The sequence below is a fragment of the Corvus hawaiiensis genome, chromosome 21 (genome assembly GCF_020740725.1).
Source record: "Corvus hawaiiensis isolate bCorHaw1 chromosome 21, bCorHaw1.pri.cur, whole genome shotgun sequence".
In the NCBI taxonomy this organism is placed as follows: Eukaryota; Metazoa; Chordata; class Aves; order Passeriformes; family Corvidae; genus Corvus; species Corvus hawaiiensis.
Window position 1 is genome coordinate 8,500,718 of NC_063233.1, and position 21,265 is coordinate 8,521,982.

Here is a 21,265-nt window from a genome sequence, read left to right on the forward strand (position 1 = left end):
TAAAACAGTCAGAATTTCAGGGTTGGGGATACCCCCATCCTTTTCTAAATGTGTGGGATTGGTTGAGTTGTCCTGGTAGTGCTTTGAAGAAGCAAAAAGGAAAAATTCCTAAACCACAGAACCATGGATATCCTGAGCTGGAGAGACCCACAGGATGATTGAATCCAGCTCCCGGCCCTGCACAGACCCCTCAACAGCCCCAGCCTGGGCATCCCTGGCAGCGCTGTCCAAACGCTCCTGGAGCTCTGGCAGCCTCGGGGCCGTGCCCATTCCCTGGGGAGCCTGGGCAGTGCCCAGCACCCTCTGGGGGAAGAACCTTTCCCTCATCTCCAGCCTGACCCTCCCTGGCCCAGCTCCAGCCGTTCCCTCATAAAGTGATGTGCCTGTGGAGCCAGGGAAAAGCCAGCTGGGAGGAGATGTGTTCAGAAAGGAATATGATCCGAAATTCCCAGGCAATCAGTTTTACTCTCGTGAGCATCTTGGCTCCTGAGCAGGATGCCAGGAGCAGAGGTTTGTGTTCTCCTGGCCCTCAGAGATGTTTGGGTCAGTGTTGCTTTCTAAACCATCCAACAGAAGAGTGATCTCATCTTTTATCCTGGAAGACAGACCTGAAAGTTCAAGATTAATCTTCCTCTTTCCTCCTCTGCCATCACCCCCCAACGACAGAACCGAAAGGAAGCAGAAACCCAGAGCGCAGAGGGCTGGGGTACAGGCAGGGGAGAGCCGGGGTTTTAGTGTCAGGTAGGATGGAAATCGGTGCTAATGAGAATCCTTTAACTGTGATCTTCTCTTTTTTTGCCACAAGCCTCAGGTTCAAGGGTACTCAGAGACAACAAAGAGCCCTGGAAAGGTCCCAGCTGAGCGCTCTGTGTGTCACTGATAGCTCCGGGACTGGAAGCAGAGAAGCCCTGAGCCTCACAGAAGTGCTTGGGTTATCTTTACACACAGACAGCCATGTAATCACTTTTTATCTGATCTGAGAAGAAAGGGAATCCCTCCTGTGTTGTCCTCTTCGGGCTTTTATCTCTCCTATTTCAGGGTTTTTTTTTTTTTTTACAAAGACTCAGGCTACGACTCTGCTCACTTTTCTCTTGAATTTCCCACTCTTCTGCCTGCGGCTCTTCAGAGCAGAAGCGCAAAAGGATGCAAAAGGGATCACAGGCTTGAAAAGATGGGAATATGCCAGATCCTCTGTGCAAATCTGAATTTTGCAGTTGATTCCAGTGCAGTGGGGTCTATTTACACCGAGATTAAACCCATTAATTTCTGTAGGAGTCCCTGGAATTTAAACCCTGCTTGTGATTCCCCTGATTTCATGTCACCTTGCTACTATTTCACAACGTTAAAATAGTGGGGGTGAGGGGATTAAAACTCCTGATAATGCACTCTGCTGATGCTGTAGGGAAAATATTCTGCTTTCTGAGTCATTTGCCCTGAGCTGACTTTCTTTTTGAATGGTTCAGGGGGTTTCCTTCTTTAGCCATAAATCGCATGCAAATTCTTTTTGTGTGTGTGTGTGCCTGTGGATGACAGCGTGTGCGAGTGTGTGAGTGTGTGTGTGCCTTTCAGAAGCCACGCCAGAGAGAGAGAGAGGCTGTTCCTTTAAAGCAAAACTGAAAAAAAAATGCCTTCAGGCGTCCTATTACAGTGGAACGAGCCAAGGATCAGGATTTGCAGCTCAGCTATATAAACCCAGCAGAATCTGGCTGATCTGACCAGTTTGCCTTGCTGTCAAAGCTCGCTGCCTTACGCGCACACACGGCACCAGACAACGCAACTCCGCCGAGTTTTGACAGGACGGCAACAAAGTCAGGAGCCCCGAGCTGGCTTTGAACAGCGTATTTATTTCATGGAGACTGCTCACAGCGGGATCTAAGCTCGGTCAGGGTCTCTAAGGTAAGTCTGCTTCCTCCCCTGAATTAAAGAGTCAGGAGCTCCTCTCGCACACAAGTTTGCAGTGACCCCGTGCTCTGGCATCACCCTCGTGGTTGTGACTATCAGGTGAATGGGCAGGGATCCTGTCAGGGAATGGTTTTGGATTGGGGCATGCCTGCCCCGAAGTCTGTCTGCATTGTCAGGTGGAATAATGTTAGAAATGTCTCGGTGGCACCCATCTGACCCAAGGAATGAATGGAGCAGGAGCTGGTGGGATGCTGGACATCCACACAAGCACACACAGAGACCGAATTGACAGGAAGGGTAGGAAAGCAGATTTGGGATTTCCTCTTGGCTCCTGGAGTGCTATAACTGTTTCCCCCATCCTCACCTCGCGAACCAGACTAAATCCACTTGCAGGTTTTAACCCTCCCAGGCAACTCTTTCTGTGCTCCTGCCTGTGACCTGATGAGAGCCGGGCCCTCCCCGCTGCTAATTTGCTGTCCCCACACTTTTTTTGCACCGCAGCCTTTGTCACCTCCCTCCCAGCCCCCACTGGGCTCCGGTTTCTTTTACAAGTCCGGTAACATTAGTCTGTAGCGGGGAGCAAAGCACAAAGGAAGATTCAACTGGGTATTTTATTACCAGTGCTGTACTGGGTGGGTTCTGGGAGCGGGAGGGTGAAATTCTCCATCCTCATGGAAAAACAGAGGCACTTGCTCCGTGTCTCAGCTCCTTGCTCCCTGGTGCACTGAGATTTTCTGCATGACTGTGTCTGCACTTACCAGCGAGGCTCAAATTGGCTGAAAACAGAGCAGCTGGCTGGGAGAAGGTGAACACACTTAGATTCATTTAGGAGTTGAACCCGCTCACTCAAGACTTTGTGTTACATCACCTTTGCAGAGTTTTCCCTGCCTGATTTTCTGTCTGGCTACCAGGACAGAGAGTTTTTGGCAGTGCATTTAAACTTCTGAAAAGTCTGTCTCATACTGTGGAAAGGAATGACATGCTCAGGTTGAAATGATGGTGATGTGTTGTGTTGCACACTGGAGACATAAAATTTAAAAGCACAATAAAAATATGTATAAAGTTTTTCTTCATGGAAAAAATAGAGAACAATGAGATGGATGTGATTCTATGGTCTGGGTAAAAGCCTTGCTGTCTAGCTGTTGGGCTTGGTTTTCTCTCCTGGTTTAATTTTTTAAGATCATATTAAATATTGGGAATTCATTTTACACACTTCCTAATTAATGTTACACGTGGGGGTTGTTTTATTGTGCTGGGTTTGTGCAGTTGCCTTTTAAAGCTGTGAAATCGTGGAATGGTTTGGGTTGGATGGGACCTCAGAGATCATCCAGCTCCAACCGTGGGCAGGGACACCTTCCACTAGACCAGGCTGCACAGTTCAAGGGTGCCGTAGTCCAAAAATGAGGTGGACAATGGGGACTGGGGACTGTCCTTTGAACCCTAGGAAAACGTGCAGAAATGTGATGTCTTTTGGGTTGTTTCTTACTGTTATAGGGAAGGCAGGGGCAAATCGAATCTGAAGAAGTTTGACCAAATGGAAGTGTTTAGCCAAGAGGAGATAGCTCATCTGTCTGCAGCTCAGCTTCCCTGGCAGGGAATTTGGGAAGCAGCTGGAAGAGCTGTCAGGGTGTTCCTGGTGCAGGTGCTGCCCGGTGCTCAGGGAAGGATGAGCACCTGAACTGAGCAGAGTGGTGGGACAGGAGTGACGAGGGCTGTGCCCCCCTGTCACTGACCCGTCATGGTCACTCTCCCAAATACCAAATTGGCATTCACTTCCCATAGTTTTTGCTCATTAATTTCATCCTCTGGCTCCTTTCAGCCCAGAGAAATTTCTTTGCACGTTCCAGCCCTTAATCCTCTCACTACAGTTACGTTATCAGTGTTTCCAGAGCTGTGGAAGAGCCAAAGGATCTGCTGCAAAGCCCCCAGCCTGCAGATGAGAATGTCAGGTCTCACCTGGAGAGAAAGCAGAATTCTCCTAAAGAAATCCCTTCCAGATACATGATGGTCCTGGAAAAGAACACCAACCAGACCCAAATCTCCTGCTGAAATAGTGATGCTTAGTGATGTTAGAACTTACTGGGAACATCCCTCACCACAGCCTAAAATGTGCTCCACAAATTCTGAGTAACTGTTAGCTGGAGACTTTTTGAAATCCATCCCCTTTTATTATCCCAGCTCTTTAAAACAGGATCATTTCTCCTGAGAATTCACTCAAACTTAACTATCATGTTGCTATAACATCATTTCTAAAAGTGTTTGACATTCAGCTTATTTTCCGTATCAGCGCTTTTTATAAAATATCTATAAAAAACCAAAGATTATTCATGGGTGAAGATGTTCTGACTTGCTCTAAAGAGACTGTCAAAGTTTGTTCTTGAGTATTGTCTCACTTTTTGATAAGAAAATGATGTTAAATGGCAGGGTCGGTGCTTTTTGGGACTTTCTCATCCTTTTCAAGAGTCAGGCAGAACTAAGAAGCAAATGTTCATGTGAAACAACGATGCTGCTTTGGAGCCAGAGCTTTAACCCCTTCATCCCTCCTGGCAAAACTGTTTGGAAAACCAGCTCGGGCAGTTCTGTGCCATTTTCCTGGCACAACACCACTGTGCCTCTCCCCACCCAGCTCTGCAGGCTCTGGCCAGAGGTTTGAGTGGTGCTGAGGGCATTTAATTCTCCTGGGCTGGACAATGGGTGTGTGGTGTAAATGGACGTAAGGGAGAAACAGTGTCCATCCAGTGCTGGATTCCTTAGAGAGCCCTGCTATCCCAGGTGGAATATAACATTTGGAAGTAAGGTTAATGCAGAGGGTGGTGTCTGCTACATTATCAGCTACACATTTACCTGTCCTACCTCTGTGCCACGAGAAATCCAGAGTGGTCAAATAATTACTCTGATTTGAAGCCTGTGACTTGATAAATTCCTCCTTGGCCTCGTGCCATCACAGTCTGCTAAGCTGAAGGGCCACTGACAGTTTTAAGGTCCAGTGGCTCATAAAACTCCAGGCTTAGGAGTGGATGATTTACATCCCTGGAAAGTTCAAAATCTCAGCTTTCCAGTAATAAAAGGAATTAGTTTTGAACTGCAGCAGTTTGAGATATAGGGCTTTAAAACTGGGCTCTGATTTACCAATGTGTGCTTTCTTAGCCTTAACTTCTGGTGTGAGTTTCACACACCCTGCTCGAAGACTGATCTCTGATCTAACCCTGTGGTTATAAATGGCAGAAGTCTGAAACTACTGTAAAATGTAATAGCTGCCCTTAGTGGTTTTAAGGAAGCTGCTGATGTCATATTGCAGAAAAAATCATTGTTGCTGAAGTGGGAAACTAAGGAAAACAGCAATCAAAGTGAAGTAAGTTAGTATTTTATCATCTACCAGGCTCAGAAATCTTCAAAACTGCAAGCAATTATAGGATTAGTAACTAATGAGTTCTCGACAGGAAGCACCATATCCTGAGGTCAAGGGCTGAAAAATAAGGGACGTGTACAGATTGCTTATGAGTTTTTAAGATGCAATTTAGTTCCTTAAACTGCTTGATATTGAAGAGGACTTGTTGTCCGTGGCTTTGGTTGGTTGATGTTGTAATTCCTGCTCCTGCATTTTAGGGCCTCACTGTATTAGGAGTGAAGAGGTTTAATAAATGATGCTCTCTGCCACAAAGAACCTGCAATTCCTATTATTAGCTATTCCCAAACAATTCTTTGTATAGTGAAGAGAAGCAGGGAACAAGAAGGCAGTTCTTTGAGGAAAGGGAGTGCTGGAAAGCAGAGAAATGAGCAACCCCGAGGGACAATCTTGAGCCGTCGCAGTTTCCACCAAGCTCAGGGCTTCTACAAGTGTGAAACCGCCCCTCCCTCGGTGCTCGCTGTCCACTCGTGTGTCTGACCCTCTGGCCAGTCGGAGCTGGAGTTAAAAGCCTTCCACATGTGGGAAAAGTTAGAGACTGGGCATTCTTCCAGCTCCTGAAATCCCTCAATGCATGATGTAACCCCACGGTGTGGAATGGGCAGACTGGGAGGAGGAGTCAGTGGGATCCTGCCTGAAAAGAGGTGGCTCTGGAGCCTGCAGGAAGTGTCTGGGCATTGAAAGAAGGAATAGATGGGGATCCTTCTGCTAAAAGGGCAAAGTTTGAATAACTTAGTGTCACTTTTTAGCATTGAATGAATGATAGACGTGCCCTTATAACTAGAATTGTCCTTAATGTAAGATTTTCCTGGATTTCTGTGTGCATCCCTTCTCTCTGTCCTGTTGCTGGCAAAAAAAACCCATCAAAAAACCTCTACCTATAGCTTCAGAGAGTATATCCAGATGCAGAATTTGAATAATACTTACTAATATAAAATATTCCTCACAACACACCCCTCCCAAACCAATGTGAGATTTTGCTGCTCAGGCTATGGAGTCAACGAGAAATAACTCCCCATTTATGTTCTTGTTCGCCTTATGCATGAGCCAATCACCCAAGACAAATCCATCCTGAGCTGATCTGGTTGCAAGAAATTTCTCCAAGCTCCCATCCTTAACTGTCTGCAGTTTCAATTAAACTAAGGTGGGATGGTGCCAAGTTTTCAGCACTTCCAACGGGAGAGTCCCGGTGCCCGAATAGGCAGTGGCATTTTGTATTCTTTGGGGAGCGGAGGGCAACGTTGCCAAGTTTGCATTCAGTCATCCATCACATATTAGCCCACTGGAGGTCCATTCTTCCCGAGCAATGGGGGAGCTCTGCTTCCTACTTTGAAAGATTACTCACACAGAAAGCCCTTTCCCCAAAACCAGGCAAGAGAAAGGAAGCTTTCTTCGACTCATACAAGCGCTCGCTTTCCAAAGTCCCCACAAAAATGATATTGTTTCATGCTCAGAAAACATATTCTCTTCAGCAGCTGAGGAGAAAGTGCAGGGTGGTAGGACAGAAATCTTAAATACAGATTTTTCCAAAAGTGCTTGCTTCAATCCTGGGCTCAACAAAGGTCTATTGTAGTGGCTGCCTCTTCCCAGGGCAGGCTGGAGCATGGCCTATGTGTGGATAGATATGGGCCAGGAGCCTCCCAGGAGTCTGAAACTTAGAGCCTGGGGAAATCCCATTGTAATGATTTTGGCTTTAACTCTGCCCAACATGCACCAGAACTTGATAAGCTCATAAGCCTGAAATTGCAAATGCTAATTTTGTTATGGAATTAGGATGTTTACCAGAGTATTAATCTAAAGAGTCTTGATTCTTCTCTAAATTTACTTTCTTTTCCACCGTTCTGGCAGCACAAGGCTAAAAGGGAACATAAATTTCTTTTTCTGTGTATATATGAAAATTAAACTCTGAGATCCTTTCCCTCTGTGCCCAGCAGAACTGGCTAAAGAGTTATTTCCACCATTAAGGAAAGGCTGTGAGAGGGCTAAAAAAAGCTTTATTTCCAAGAAATAAATTCACTTTCCATTGCCAAGAAATCAAAAGACCTGGAAACAGGCAGATTTTGTCGGTCAGTTTGGGCTTTATCTCAAACACAGGAGGCAGGGCCAGCAGGTGAGAGAGGCTGTGGGCTGAGCACTCTGGGGACTGTGGTTTTGTGCCTCTTTGCTGTGATGAAAAGCCTTTACTTGGACAGGAAAGGGTCACTCTCAGTGTGTGCTGAGCACTTCAGCACAAGCCCTTGGTGGTTATCTCCCTCCTCAGGATTTCGCCTTGTCAGGAGCTGTTTGTTGGCCCATCAAAAGGAGCTCAGTGGCCACTTTGCACTGGCTCTTTGTTTCTCCTGGTTCCTTTGGAAAGCCAGCCTCTTTTGGGTATGCTGAATCCTCCTAAATAGCTTCTCTGTGCTGTGGGACAAAGGTCTATGCCAAGAAAGATATAAAGGTAGCTTGTGATCTGCAGGCAGCCCATTCCTCTTGGCCAGAGCCAGTGTAATGCATATTTTCCCTTTACTTGTGGCTTGTACTTCCCTCCTGCATCGCTTGTACCACAGTAATTCAGGGCTGACTCCCGATGAATGCTGCACACTGTGGGCCACAAGGCACGGGAGAACAGGATACACATGAAGGGAAAGTTCTCAGATCATTTTTCTTATTGAAGGATTTTGGCCATGTAAACAGTTTCCAGGAAAAAAAAAAAACAAAAACGCTGGCATTTCCCATGGTGAGCGCTCCTTATGAATGTCCTATCTATTTTTCCAGTTTGGTGGCCAAGTGGAGTGTTTAGAGGAGGATATACCACCTACAAGCCAGGGAATTTATATTTCCACTGCCAAGTGTTAATTATGATGTCGACTCAGCCACTTTACAGGTTAGCAAGTCAATCACAGGGAGCCAGCACTCCAAGTGCTGCAGCTCCAGGCTTGATGGGAAGCCTGCAGCACCCAGAGAGTGCCATTCTCAAACACATCAGCGTTATTTGTTGCTTTATTTGGCTCTTATTTCATATAGTGTTTATTTGTCTTAGAAAAGCACATTGGGATTTGACAGGGTTGCTGGCAGTAGGAAGGAAATTCAGTTTATTACCACCAGCCGTGTGGCAGGGACACCTTTTTGGTTGTTCTGATCCCTGACCTTGAACAATTCCAGAGATGGGGAATCCACAGCTTCTCTGGGTTATGTATGTCCTATATATCCTGTATCCTAACATCCTTGTAATAAACTGAAAAATAAGGGGTGGGAGGGCTTAATTTAACTAAAAATTAAATTAATAATTTAACTAAAAATTAAATTAATTAATTTTGAGTCTGTGGTGTCCAACTCCACCTGGGGCAGAGCTCTTCCTGCTGACAGGAGCAATATTTAATTCCCTTTGATACAGGGATGTCCCTGTAACACTCCTGCTTGGCATTGCCTTAATGAGATCTTTTTGCAGAGGATGCCTTGGGCTGCTCCAGTTTGGTCTGTGCTCATATAGGTCAGGGGACAAACCCAGGCTGTGACAGAGAGGGAATCAGAACCCACAGAGTGTTTTCCATGCCCAGAGTGGCCCTGCACTGTCTGCCCTGTCCCCTGTCCCCTCCAGCCTGCCCTGCGGAGGGGATGGGTTTCTCCTGGGCAGACTTCAGGGGCCGCCAGCCAAATTCTCATGTGACACAATGGCATTGATTTCACTGGGGATCTGGTGCTGGATAATTGAGCTCCACGTCCCTCCTTTCATCATCCCATGGCTCAAATTGCTGCCAGCCAAGGCTTCAGCACAGTCACAGACAGGGCTCAAGTCACTGTGGGTTAAGAGAACGAGGTCAGAGGGGTGCTGGTGGAGGGCTCTCAAGCCTCCCATTAATGTGGCAGTGCCCAATTTGCTGACATTTGAAGCAGCAGCGCAGATTTTTGTCTGAGTTCAGTCACTAATCCCTGCTCAGGGCTGTGTTTATGGCTGCAATTTCCATTACATTACATAAGTGCCTCTGCTTTGCATCAGAGCACTGCAAAACATCCCCAGACCGGACTTTTCAGAAGCAGCCTCCTCTCTTTTTCCAAACTCCTTGCACTCAATTTGTTTCAGATCTTGTGCATCTCATTTATATTTCATTTTGCCTTGCCAAGCCATGGCTGATTTCATTCCATCTTCTCTTCACGATGTATTTTGCTCTAGTATGAGTTTGCTACCCTTCCCTGGGTTGCCAAAGATGCAAATTCTTGATGCTACCACATGTGACAGAACTAGGCCAGGCAGATCTGCAGCCTGGGGGCGATTACTGGAAGTCAGATTTCAAGGAACTCCTTCTGTGGTCTTGTGAGTTAGAAAAATGTGCACATTCCTGTGTGTTTGAGGTGCTAGTACCAAGGACAGAGGAGCTCCAGCAGGGAGGAAAAGCTGCCCAGGGAAACTAAGGATTGGTTTAAAAGCAACAAACTGCCTGGTGAGGGGTTACCCATCAGCTTCCTCAGCTTCTTTTCAAACCATACTCGAAGTCTGCTAATGACAGGAGGCAAGGAATGATAATTCTGGTCCCCAGGAATAGTGCAGGCTTTTATGGCCTGCATAAAAGTCATTTTTAGTGCTTGAATAAGTATATGGTTAAATCAAAGTAAAATTAGAAACTACATGCAAATATTCATAATGGATTCTGAAAGTATCCTGCTGCCTGCTGACCAATATCATCTGCAGCAATCCATACAATTAAATACTTTCTGTTACTCCAGACCAATATAAATGTAAATTGTCCGTGCTCTCAGTGACAGCAAAGCCATTGAAAGAGAAGAATTCCACCTCTCTTGCCTCTGGACGTGACATTCCTTCAGCTAAAATGATTTTAAATATGGAAAAGTGTGAGGCTGGGTGTGTGGAGCAGAATTTTGGCTAATCTCTTGCTCCTGACCTCCAGGAGAAATTTGAAAAACAGTTTCCTCAGAGGTGCTGTACAAAGCAGTGCTGTGTCAGTGCCTCTTCACTGTGTATTTGTTTAATATGTCAGTAGTTTATGGTTCTTATAAAAGATCCTTATTTCTACTGCACAGACCCCACCAATAGTTTTGGTAAATGCATTAATTTGGCATCTGGTTTTTTATAGCAGATCAGCTATTCATTCACCTATTGTTATTATATTTATCAAGAGTATTGATGGCTTATTTCCTATGTCTCATTATCAGTAACAAAGATGGTGTTTGATACCTAAATCATGAATTTCTGAGACAAATGACACTGGCCAAGTTCCCATCCCCAGGACTGGCTGCTGCTTTTTTCTCAGCAGCTCCTGCTTGGCGTGAAAGGAGTGGGAAGAAAATTCAGAAGTCTTGCATTTCTGCTCTTCCCATCTCATCCCAAAACCACCTAAAACTTTGAGAAATGGGCTCTGGAAAACATATAGGTGGTTTTGGAAGCAACAGCATGGAGAAGGGCCCGGAAACGAAGCAGAGCTTTGTGTGTGGAAGGAACACAAGTCGCTGTGATTCATGCGAGAGAGCACACGAACCCCGTGGTCTGAAACTGCAGCAGCAAAGCCCTCAAAATATTTCAAAGCAAAGTCTCCAGCGTCTACCCAGAAAATAATGAGCTCCTGACAAAGTGTAACTTGGCAGAGAAACTTTCCAAAGACAAGTTTAGAAAACCGTAGATCTTTTCCAGCTCTGCGTCTTTGCTGCGAGCAGGGAAAAGCCAAGAGCCTGAGCGAATGCTTTTGCTATTAGCAAAGGCTTTATTAAAAGGTACAGGACGTACTTAAGAGGCAGGAGGGGTTTCTGCTGGGAGACTGTGCACAGAAGTTGCTTTTGCTGTGAAAAGGGGTTTTTTTATATTGGAAAAGGCACTAATTGAGGCTTCTGTGTCTGTGGCAACTCTGCCATGGCCCGCATTCAATTCCCTGTTCAGCAGCCCAGAGTTCTGCTCGTGTCTTCAGAGAGGGATGGGAAAAAGTCACTCCTGTGCTGGAAATGCAGACAGGGGGTTCAGGCAGAAGCCAGGCAAAAGGAAGGTGTGACCCATCCATTCTGCTTTCCACGGAGTCCCTCGGATCTGACCCATTTCTACAGCTCTGCTTCTGTTTTTAGAACGGCGCCAGTTTTGCTGAACCCATTGTTGTCTTTGCCCTTCCCATCTCTGGTGTGTCCTGCTGTTTCTAATCCACAGTTTTTGTCTAGGCTGTATCTGCCATGGGCTTTTTCTTCCCCCTCTGACAGCTACAGCAAGAACAGAGGTTGCTTTGCAGATGTGAGAAAAAAATATTTAGCAGATGGCTTTTTTTTCCCCCTCCTGAGCTTGTAGCAAATTGCTCCACTTGGCTGATTGCTGTGCCCCCTGCCAGGAGCCTGAATGCAGCTCCAGAGCACCCCACTGACCTGCTTGTTTTGTTTCTCTTTTCTGAGCTCCCATTTCCAGAAACTGATGCTCAAGTGTCCGAGCCCTTAACAAAAAAACAAGCTCCAAGGGCAGACTGAATTCCCTGTTAACTTGTGCCTCATCCCAGTCCCTGTGAGAGAGACCAGCTGGGTTTGGTGTGAGTTCTCCCATGGTAACCTCTTGTAATGCTGTTTCTCTTTTCTTTCAGTTTATATGCGACAAATTTGAATGATCTGCTCTATAAAATAACCAGGCTGTTTCTTGTGGCTGCTGTAAAATTCCTTCTGTGGCCAGAGCTGGATGAAGGATTCTCCTGCCCTTCCCGTCTGCAGGGGTGAATCACTTGGGTTGTGTAACAGCAGCAAACCTTGGCACACCAAGGTGCAGGAGGATTGTGCACATGGGTGTGGGAATCATCCCTCTGATCACATAAAATGTCTAGAGATGAAAAGGCCTTCAACAGACACAAGAGAATGAGCTGGATCTGTGAATTTTGGGTTAGCTGCAGTTTTTTTCTCGAATTCTCTGGTGTCTTTCTCTGTGGGTTTTGGTTACCTTGTAATTTATTTCCATGGATTCATCTTCTCATTCTGATGATTGGCCTGGCACATCCTCTTGGCTTCAGAGTAAGGCTGCAGCTTTCTATTGTTACCCCAGAATTCCAGGCAGTCCTGTAGCTCTGTGCATTTGTGCTGCACGTCTGGTCAGACCTCCTTCTTCAGAGCAAAAGACATCCCAGAGAATCATGGAATCACAGAATGGCTTGGTTTGAAAGGGACCTTAAAACTCATCCCGTTCTACCACCTCTACATGGGCAGGGACACCTCCCACTATCCCAGGTTGCTCCAAGCCCATCCAGCCTGGCCTTGGACACTGCCAGGGATCCAGGGGCAGCCACAGCTGCTCCGGGCACCCTGTGCCAGGGCCTGCCCACCCTCACAGCCAAGAATTTCTTCCCAATCTCCCATCTAACCCTATTCTCTGCCTGACTGAAGCCATTCCCCCTTGTCCTGGCACTCCAGACCCTGCTCAACAGTCTCTCTCCATGGTTCCTGTTGGCTCCTTCAAGTCTTGGAAAGCTGCAATTACCCAAAACCTTCTCCTCTCCAGGCTGAACAATCCCAGCTCTCCCAGCCTTTCCTCCCAGCAGAGCTGCTCCATCCCTCTGATCCCCCTGGAGCCTCCTCTGGCCTCTCTCCAGCAGCTCCAGGTCCTTCCTGTGCTGGGCCCCGGGGCTGGGGCAGCTCTGCAGATTTCCCTTTCTCTCCTACATTTCAGGCCCAACATTCCAGCTTTTTTCTTTTTAATTGGGTATTTATTTTCTGACAATATTACAGCACTTCCTGGGAAGATGTTTAATTATGGAAATGAGGATTTGACAGCACCTTTCCTGTGAGGTCCTTGGAATGCTTAATTCACAGGGACACACACGGTCCCTGGAGGTTTTACCAGCGGCAAAACAGAGGCACAGCAGATGATTTATGAAATAATTTCAGAACAGGATGCCTGAGTTTCAGTCCTCACTCCTAACTGTGATACTGATGCCTTAGATCTTGACCTTTGTGTTTTTCAAATCCTGCACTGCCTGGTGTGTCACTCTGGAGTTTCTTGGAGCCTGTTCACTTCTGCTCTCTCGTGCTGGGCAGACATAACAAAGCCTCTCCAGGCCTGCTCTCCAAGGACACCCAGACCATCCCAGGCCCAAAAAGTATAAACCAAAGAGCCTCTAAGGGGGGCAAGGGGAGGGGAAATTACATCATTAAACTGAAGATTTAATTGGAGAATTAACCCTGCTATGCCAATGAACCAAACCTATAAAAGAGTGAAGAACTCGTGACCTGGGGTCCACCTTGGGCTCCATCCTGGCAGTGGCCTCTGGCTCCCCAGGGGTACCTTTGAAGGCCTTTCAGATAAATACCTATTTTATTCTTTTACTCCTGTCCAGTCTCTGTTTTTGGGAGGCCTCTTAAGGCATCAAAACCACACCACCAACCCCAAGGTTTTGGGCATTTTCTGGAATCTCTGCCAAGAGCACAAGGTTTTGTGGGAATTCCATGGGTCCAGCTCTATTTAGCTCCATTTTCTTGTTATGGAAAAGAAGACGGCAAAGGGGATGGCAGACCCTTGGTCAGGAAGGTTTTATCTCATCCTGAATTGCTGAGATGTAGTTTTGCCAAGCCTGGGGAATCCATTCATGGGAGACCTGTTTGTTCCCACTTTGCAATGACACCTTAATTCTGTACTCAGCATTCCTTTGAGTTATAACTCCAAGGTGAACATATTCCTTGGCTGCCCTATTGGTTCACTTCAAACTTTACTTCCATTTAGATTTGTATTGATGCCTTGAGAGGCCTCCTAGAAACAGAGACTAGACAGGAGTAAGGGAATAAAGGGAGGTATTTATCTGAAAGGCCTTCAAAGGTACCCCTGGGGAGCCAGAGGCCACTGCCAGGATGGACCCCAAGATGGACCCCAGGTCACGAGTTCTTCACACTTTTATAGGTTCGGTTCATTGGCATAGCAGGGTTCATTCTCCAATTAAAGCTTCAGTTAATGATGTAATTCCCTCAGCTTGCCCTCCTCTCAAAGACTTTTGGTTTATACTTTTGGGCCTAGGGCAGTCTGGGTGTCCTTGGAGAGCAGGGCCAGAGAAGCTTTGTTATGTCTGCCCAGCACGAGAGAGCAGAAGTGAACAGGCTCCAAGAAACTTCAGAGTGACACACCAGGCAGTGCAGGATTTGAAAAATATAAAAGTTAAAACTTAAGGCATCAGTATTCCCAGATTTCACAAAGGTCCATCCTCACAGCACCACAAACCCAGGCTCTGTGGTAAAGCAGAGGTGAGCTCTGTGCTCCCTTGTCTTTCCATCACCTTCCACATGTCCCTGCAGAACAAATCCAGAAGGAATTTGCTTCTTTCCTTATGCTGCCTGAGAACCAGGATCGAAATCACACCCACACGTGTGCCACTGTTGGAAATGTTAGCTGAAATACATTCTAAAAAATAAGATTACTCCAAATGAGAATTTGTTTGGCTTTTCCAGCTCAGCACTCAGAGTTTCACCTCCTCGCATCCTAAAGGGAATAAACCTAATTTGTAAGAAAAACCCTTTGCATTTCATGGCTGCAGCTTTTTCATTTCCTGGGCTTTGCACCTCTAAGAGAGAGCAACACAAACCATTAGTGAGACATTACTTCAGGCAACCCACTCCAGGCTGCATCATTCCCTTGAACTCATTCAGCAGCATCCTTTTTGCATGGCCTTATCCTTTTTCTGCCTCCAACAAAAACAGTATTTTTAAAATCATACTACACAGGCATATTTTTAGCTGCTGTGAATCCCTCCAGTGCCACGGGTCAAATCCACCAGCTGGTCTAACATGTTTGGGAGGCAAAGGGGAAGCGGAGTTGTCTAAGACACCAGAGCAGCACCATCAAATCCCAAACCTGAGAAATCTCCGTGTCTGTCTCCTCTGCTGCCCCTCCCCAGCTCTGCTCTCTTCCCTTTCCCCGCTCTTCCAGGCTGTTTGTTTTACATCTCGAGCCAAGCTGACTCCCTGCCAAACATCCTGGGGGGGCAGGGGAGTGTTATTTATCCACAGTTACAATTCTTTGGTGGATAACAAGCAGAATCCGCCTTGGGAACAGGAGAATCCCTGTCCTTGAAGATGGTAACAAGCTGAAGGTAATTGGGCAGAGCAGCCAGCAATAAGGAGCCCTCTGGCTCCTGGACCAGCATTTTTGAAGTATCTTGCTGCCTGAAAATTCAGTTTGGTGTTTGAAAATGCATGGATGTGTTTTACTCCCCGGTGGGCACAACTCTGAGCTTTTAGAGGTGGGAGCGAACATGAGATTAATTCTCTTTCTTCTGTCCTGGGGTGCAGGAGAGCACAAGCACTGTGGGTTCACTTTCATAAATTTTCACTTAGTAATTGAAGGCCAGGCTGCTCTGACTTTTATTAGAAAAAGGAGCAGGAATCCTTTGAAGAAATGATTGAGGTGGTTATTCTTTGAAACAGCCCACTTGGTTCAAAGCAAGCCATTGCTGGTTTCAAAGATTTAAAAGAAAGATTTGTCAGGGAATTTTTTCCCAAGAATAGGAGCCCCTGAAATGCTGCTGACTCTCTCTTGGTGTCCTTCTTGCTGAGTCCTCAGAATCGAGTGAAAAATGGCATCTTTCAGTGACCAAATATGTGTTGAGAAAAAATTTCACTTGTACCTGTTATTTTATCATCACTTGGCTCCAGTTCTTTTGTAAAAACAACTTTTATACGTTTTTATTTGGACATCCTATGGACAGGACAGGGAAATGCTGAATGAAATTGTACAGAATGAGAGGAACAAAGGTAATTTTTTTCCTCTAATATAGGGGACCACTAGTGCCACCAAATAGCTCATCTGAAATACTGTAATTCCAGTAAGTACAGCAGATATGTTATCGTTTATAAACATCCTTGAGTGCTTACAGAGAAATCAGTGCAAACCAGCCAAGTCTTTCCTCAAGTCAAATAAAAAAATGGAGTGCAATTTGTTCCATAATGGAACAAAGTCCCAGTTTTGGTGAAGGATTTCACTACTGCAGAAGGTGGGTGCTGGGTCACTCCAGCAGGGAGAGGCGTGGGATGGTTTGTGCTGTTTGGATGGTGCATTGTGACCCTCCCAGGTGGTATTTGCCACATGGATGGGTGTAACTGGTGTCTGCCACAGGGCTGGGCTCTGTGCCACTGCTGGGCTCTGTAGAAATCTTGAAAATAGGTGAAGACTTTTGTTCTGCCATCTCAGAACAATGAATCCGTTTCTTATGCCCCTTTCCCATCTTATTCCTCTCTCATTTTCCTGTTGGCCAAAATGAAAAAACCAAAAAAAAAACCAAAAAAAGCCCAACCAAATTCAACTTATTTATTCACTTCTCAATTCTGCCTGAGCCTGTTGTTTAAAGACCCTTCTTTTGTGAGTTCAATCAGATGCTTGATAAGAGAACAAGCGTTGCTAACTAACAGGGCTACAAAGCAGCCCCTTCAGGGAACACATGACCTCATCCCCAGGATTACTCCAGCACAGGAATTCAGCCTCCAGCGCACACCCAAAATAAACCTTTGCAGGGAGGTGCTTTATCCACCTCCCCTTGGCCCGGCATCTGCTTTTCCAATGTCCTCCTCAGTGGTTGGGACGAAAGACGTATGGAAATTCCAATTTTCCTGCTCCCAAGCAGCCTGCCCCGCTGGCTGGAGCTGCCTTTGGGCCGCTGCCCTGCTGCAGCAGCCAGCCCTGGCACAGGGATGCAGTCATGGAGCGGGGCTGGTTTTCACTCCCAGCTCCCATTGTGTGCCCGGGTTTTGTTGGATGCTCGGAGCCTTGGCAGCTGGGAACGGCTCTGGGAACGCCTGTGGGGTCACACACAGCGCTCCCAAAACTCCCCCTCTGCCAAAAGGTGGCATAAATCCCTCCCTGAGGGATGAGAAGTGACACCAGTGTGTTGTCTCGGTGCCTTTAGCCCCTAACACTGGACAGCACCAATGTCCTGAGGATATCATCCCTGCTTGGGAAGCTGGTGGGTTTCCAGCCAGCTGCTTTGGGATCTCAGTCTGGGTGTCAAGACTTAGCTCCTGTTGCCCCCACAATGAGGAAGAGGACGTGGTGAGCAGCTCCCCACCCTGGCATGCTTTTGCTGGACAAGGTCTCCAAGGAAAGGCAGAAAGGACTCCTGCAGTCCTTGAAGCAATATGAACTGAAAGGCAATATCCGGTCAGGTCCCAAGCTGGTTCAAGTCCCGTTGCCCCTAGTCAGGAGCTCATAACCATGCTGGAAGGAAACACATCTGCGGCTCACGCTGAGATGTATCATTTATTTATTTCCAATTATGCACATTTAGCAGCAAGTTACATGAAAGATTAAACACCACGTTACGAGTGTGGTCTCATTAATTCTGCACCACGCATCTAAGTCACTCAGCAATTACCTTCACTCCTTTTTAATGTGGATAATTTTATTAAATGTGGTGATAGCAAAAATGAGTTAAGAGCTGTGGATTCCTGTTTTTCATGCGCTCTCTTTCCGAGGCTGGCTGGCTATATATAATTATTGCATAATGCCACGTTGGATGCTTCTCATTTAAACAACTGCTTAAATAGCTGCAAGGCTCTGACAGGGTTCAGCAGATGCCTCTTCCTTGGCCTCTGATCTTGTAAATGTGAATTCTTCATTGTGCCTGAGATACCTGTTGGTGACAGACGTTGCAAAGCCTCAAGATTTGAGTTTATTCTACAAAAAAATCGGCCTGAAGAGTAAATTCTGCCCTAAACACCACAGTGGTGGTGTCAGAGCAGCTCTGCTCCAGCCAGGTTGTACCATTTCCAAAGGCATCTCCTTTGCCCTTTTCCCCACCAATCTTGTCCCACCTGTGGCCCATTCAGAAGGTGAATGTGATTAAACCTCATTAAGAGCTGCAGCCACTTGGCTCCTCTAATTTAACATGCTTGGGGCTTCCTCTAATCCAGGTGATATATTAAAGGAATTAAGAGATTCTAGCATGAAGAGTATAGAATTCAGGCAGAAAAACTGAGAGCAGAGGAAGCCTTTTCACAGGGGTAAACTGAAGAATCTTTCCAGAGGAGCAATTGGAAACATAGAATTAGGGAGTTTAGTTATTTGTACTTTGGTTAGACTTATTAGAAATCAAGGTGAGAACTGACTGGTCTGAAATGTCAGAGCTGAGGGGTGATCTCAGCTTTCCGAAGTCCCAGCTCGGTGCCATTCCCACATTCCTGGCTCTCCCCTGAGCTCCTGCTCCTTTGCTCCCAATGGAGTAGCAATAGCAGTGGGATGTTCAGGCAGGATTTCTTTGCTTTTCTCATCATCAGCCAGGTAATTCCTAAGAAACATAAATCAGAAGAGTCCGTAGGACCCAGAATCTGGAAGGCACCTCTTGGTTGCTGAGTTCCATACCCTGTTATGGCAGGCACCTCGTCACATAATCTGTTTTTCACTTCTGTGTAATTATTGCATGTTTTCAGCAGTCATTTTCTCCCCGCTGTACCTCTGCCAGCTGATTTAATTTTTCATTTTATTCATGAGATTTGCTCAACATATTTAATATTTCATTGACCAAAGGTGTCACTGATACTGGAAGAAGCCCACCTCTGATCCCTGAACTTTCAATCTGCTTTGAAAATCAGCCAAACTCATTGTTTTGTTTGGAAAGTTCTGTTCTCTCTCTGAGATCCTGAACAAGGATAGACCTGGAGAGATTTTCCATGGCTAAGAGGACAAAACTTCTGAAACAAAAGTGGTTTGTAATGGAATAATCACGCTAATTTGCCTCCAAACAGTCACTGCACAACAGAAGGTTTAGCCTCTCATGGGTCTCCTTTTATGCTTATCATTCGGAATTTACCAGAGCTCTTTCACATTTTTATGGATGTTGGCTTCACTGGGTTATTTCTCCTTGCCTTTTGTGGCACTGTCATGCTGATGGCTTTGAAATATGAGCCTTTGCTAAATTCTAAATTGTACACAAAGCAATTAATTAAAATTCCTTCCAAAACAGCCCTGGCAAAGCCCTGTCAGTGCTGCTTTCCAGCCAAGGTAGGATGGGTGGAGGCTAAAATGCATCCAAGTGGTTTTAGTTCAAGATGATGTACAGTAGGATCTGTGAACCAGAAACCCTGCAGCTTCCCCAAAGCGGGAACATCATCTAAGAGCTGTGGCCAAAGGTGAAAAGTGAACTGGAGTGAAGAGTTTGGGCTTAGCTGGGTGATATTTAATGCAGGACCTCAGGGGCCGCACGGGGCAAAAAGCATCCATGAATTGTTTTAATTGCTGTTCTTTGAAAGAGTCTGAGGTATAAATGTGATCACAATTCCAGTGATCACCAGAGACTCTTGTAGGATTTAAGATAATCTAGAATTCCTTCTGTTTTTACGACTAATTCCAGTGGCATGGGCAAGGCCCTTGGAATGGATGATGGATGCATTCTGGGCTTGAAAACTCTAATCTGTGACAGCTCAGAAATCAATCCTGAATTAACTGTGCAGAGCAGTTCCCACCTCTGCACTCAGAGTGTTCTTGGTTGTAATTGTCCTCAGTCCCACGAAGTTTCACTGCTCTGAAATGTGCAGTGCCAGCACCAGATGGGACACAGGTGGCTTCAGGGGGCATCCAGAGCCCTGAGCTGTGGCTGCTCACCCACATCAAACACAAACTGCTGGTTGGCCCTGAAATGAAAAGAATTTAAGTCACAAAGGCAGAGAAAAATGTGCTTTTATGTGCTTTAAGTGCTATAAATGCCTTCTGGGAGCTGCTGGCGTTTGAACCACTGTGGTGGGACTCAGCAAAGCTGGATCAGCTTCCTCTGTCTTGCAGTGGGTAAAACACCTCAGCAAAAAGGCAGAGGCTCCTGGGGAGCTTGGGAGTCTCAGTGTCAGCCTCTCCATGTCCCAGTTTTCCATATTTAAAGTGGAGGATTGTGCTTTGTTTATCCATCACAATTACAGAAGCTTTCAGAGAAGAGGCTCTTTGCCTTTCTCCAGCACACGTGGATGCCGTGAGGCTCCTGCTGTGGGGCCGTGGACATCACTGAGTCCCTTCTGTGACAGAAAATGTGGATTTGTGTCACTTGTATCTCTAGACTCCAACTCTTCTACTGAAACGAGTTTTCAGCCTTCCTTCCCAGCTGTTTCCTCTCTGCCTCTTTCTCCATGGAGCTTTTCCAGAGGATGCTTTCTTGCTTTTTCCCTCTTTTTCACTCCCATTGCACTCCCACAGGCAGCCAGATCAGTTTGGTTAATGCTTATCTCCCTTTGTAATTTCCAGGAAGAGCTTTAGTCTGAAAATCTGGCGTAGGTGGGGTGGCAAAGGTTTTCTATTCACATGTTGCTATTTATTAAAGGGAGGTCACTGAGCCTGGATCCACAGTTTTGTGTGGGCTTTCCAGATGTGGGATTTCTTATCTAGAAAACAGCAGAGCATTTGCAGGATGTTTATTCTTTATGACCTGGCCATGGAGGTAGAAGTGAAGCTGTTTGACTGTAAATTAAAGGTAAGTCCTCAACCTGGAACCTGGATGGATTCCTGCTTATCACTGTGCATTTTATCTGTTAGAACCATTGAGAAAAAGACAATCAGCTTCTTTCTGTCCCCTTTGAAAGTTATGACCCTCTTTTCACCTCTTCATGCAGTTGATTTAAGACTGTGAAGAAAATTGCTGAATTATGAAAATTTCCCTTTGGAGTTTCACACCCTCAGGGCCTGTTCATATCTGCAGGGTCTGATTGGGGTTGAAACAATTGCCACACTTCTTTGCACCCACAATCTCCGGGAGCCTTGGGGAACACAGCAGATTTTCTGAATTACTCTGAATGCAGCTGCCCTGAAATTCCTCTCCTTAGAACGGATACAGTGTAAATAAAGAGGGGGGGAAAAAAAGGCGACAATTTGGCTTTGATCATTTCTGCTGAAAAGGTTCAGGACTGATGGCTTAGGACTGTTATGAATTTCTGCTCTCCACTGTGATTTAATGTAGTTTGACCTACACTGAGTATCCCTGCTGATTCCTTTGCCCTGTTGGAATTGGGAATGGAAAGAAAATGATTTTCTGCAGTTATGAATGTGTGGAAACAGCA

The 21,265-nt window shown here is 46.0% G+C and overlaps 1 protein-coding gene across 4 annotated transcripts in view; it reads left to right on the top strand.

Annotated features, from left to right (window-relative positions):
- Positions 1–1,676: 1,676 nt before the first annotated feature.
- TNC (tenascin C) overlaps positions 1,677–21,265 on the top strand; it is a 72,074-nt gene continuing 52,485 nt past the window's right edge. The window contains exon 1 of one of the 4 annotated variants that reach the window (XM_048325529.1): positions 1,677–1,896. The gene's annotated coding sequence lies outside the window, so the exon portion shown is untranslated. The remainder of the gene's footprint in view (positions 1,897–21,265) is intronic. The other 3 variants (XM_048325531.1, XM_048325532.1, XM_048325533.1) reach the window with 3 other exon arrangements.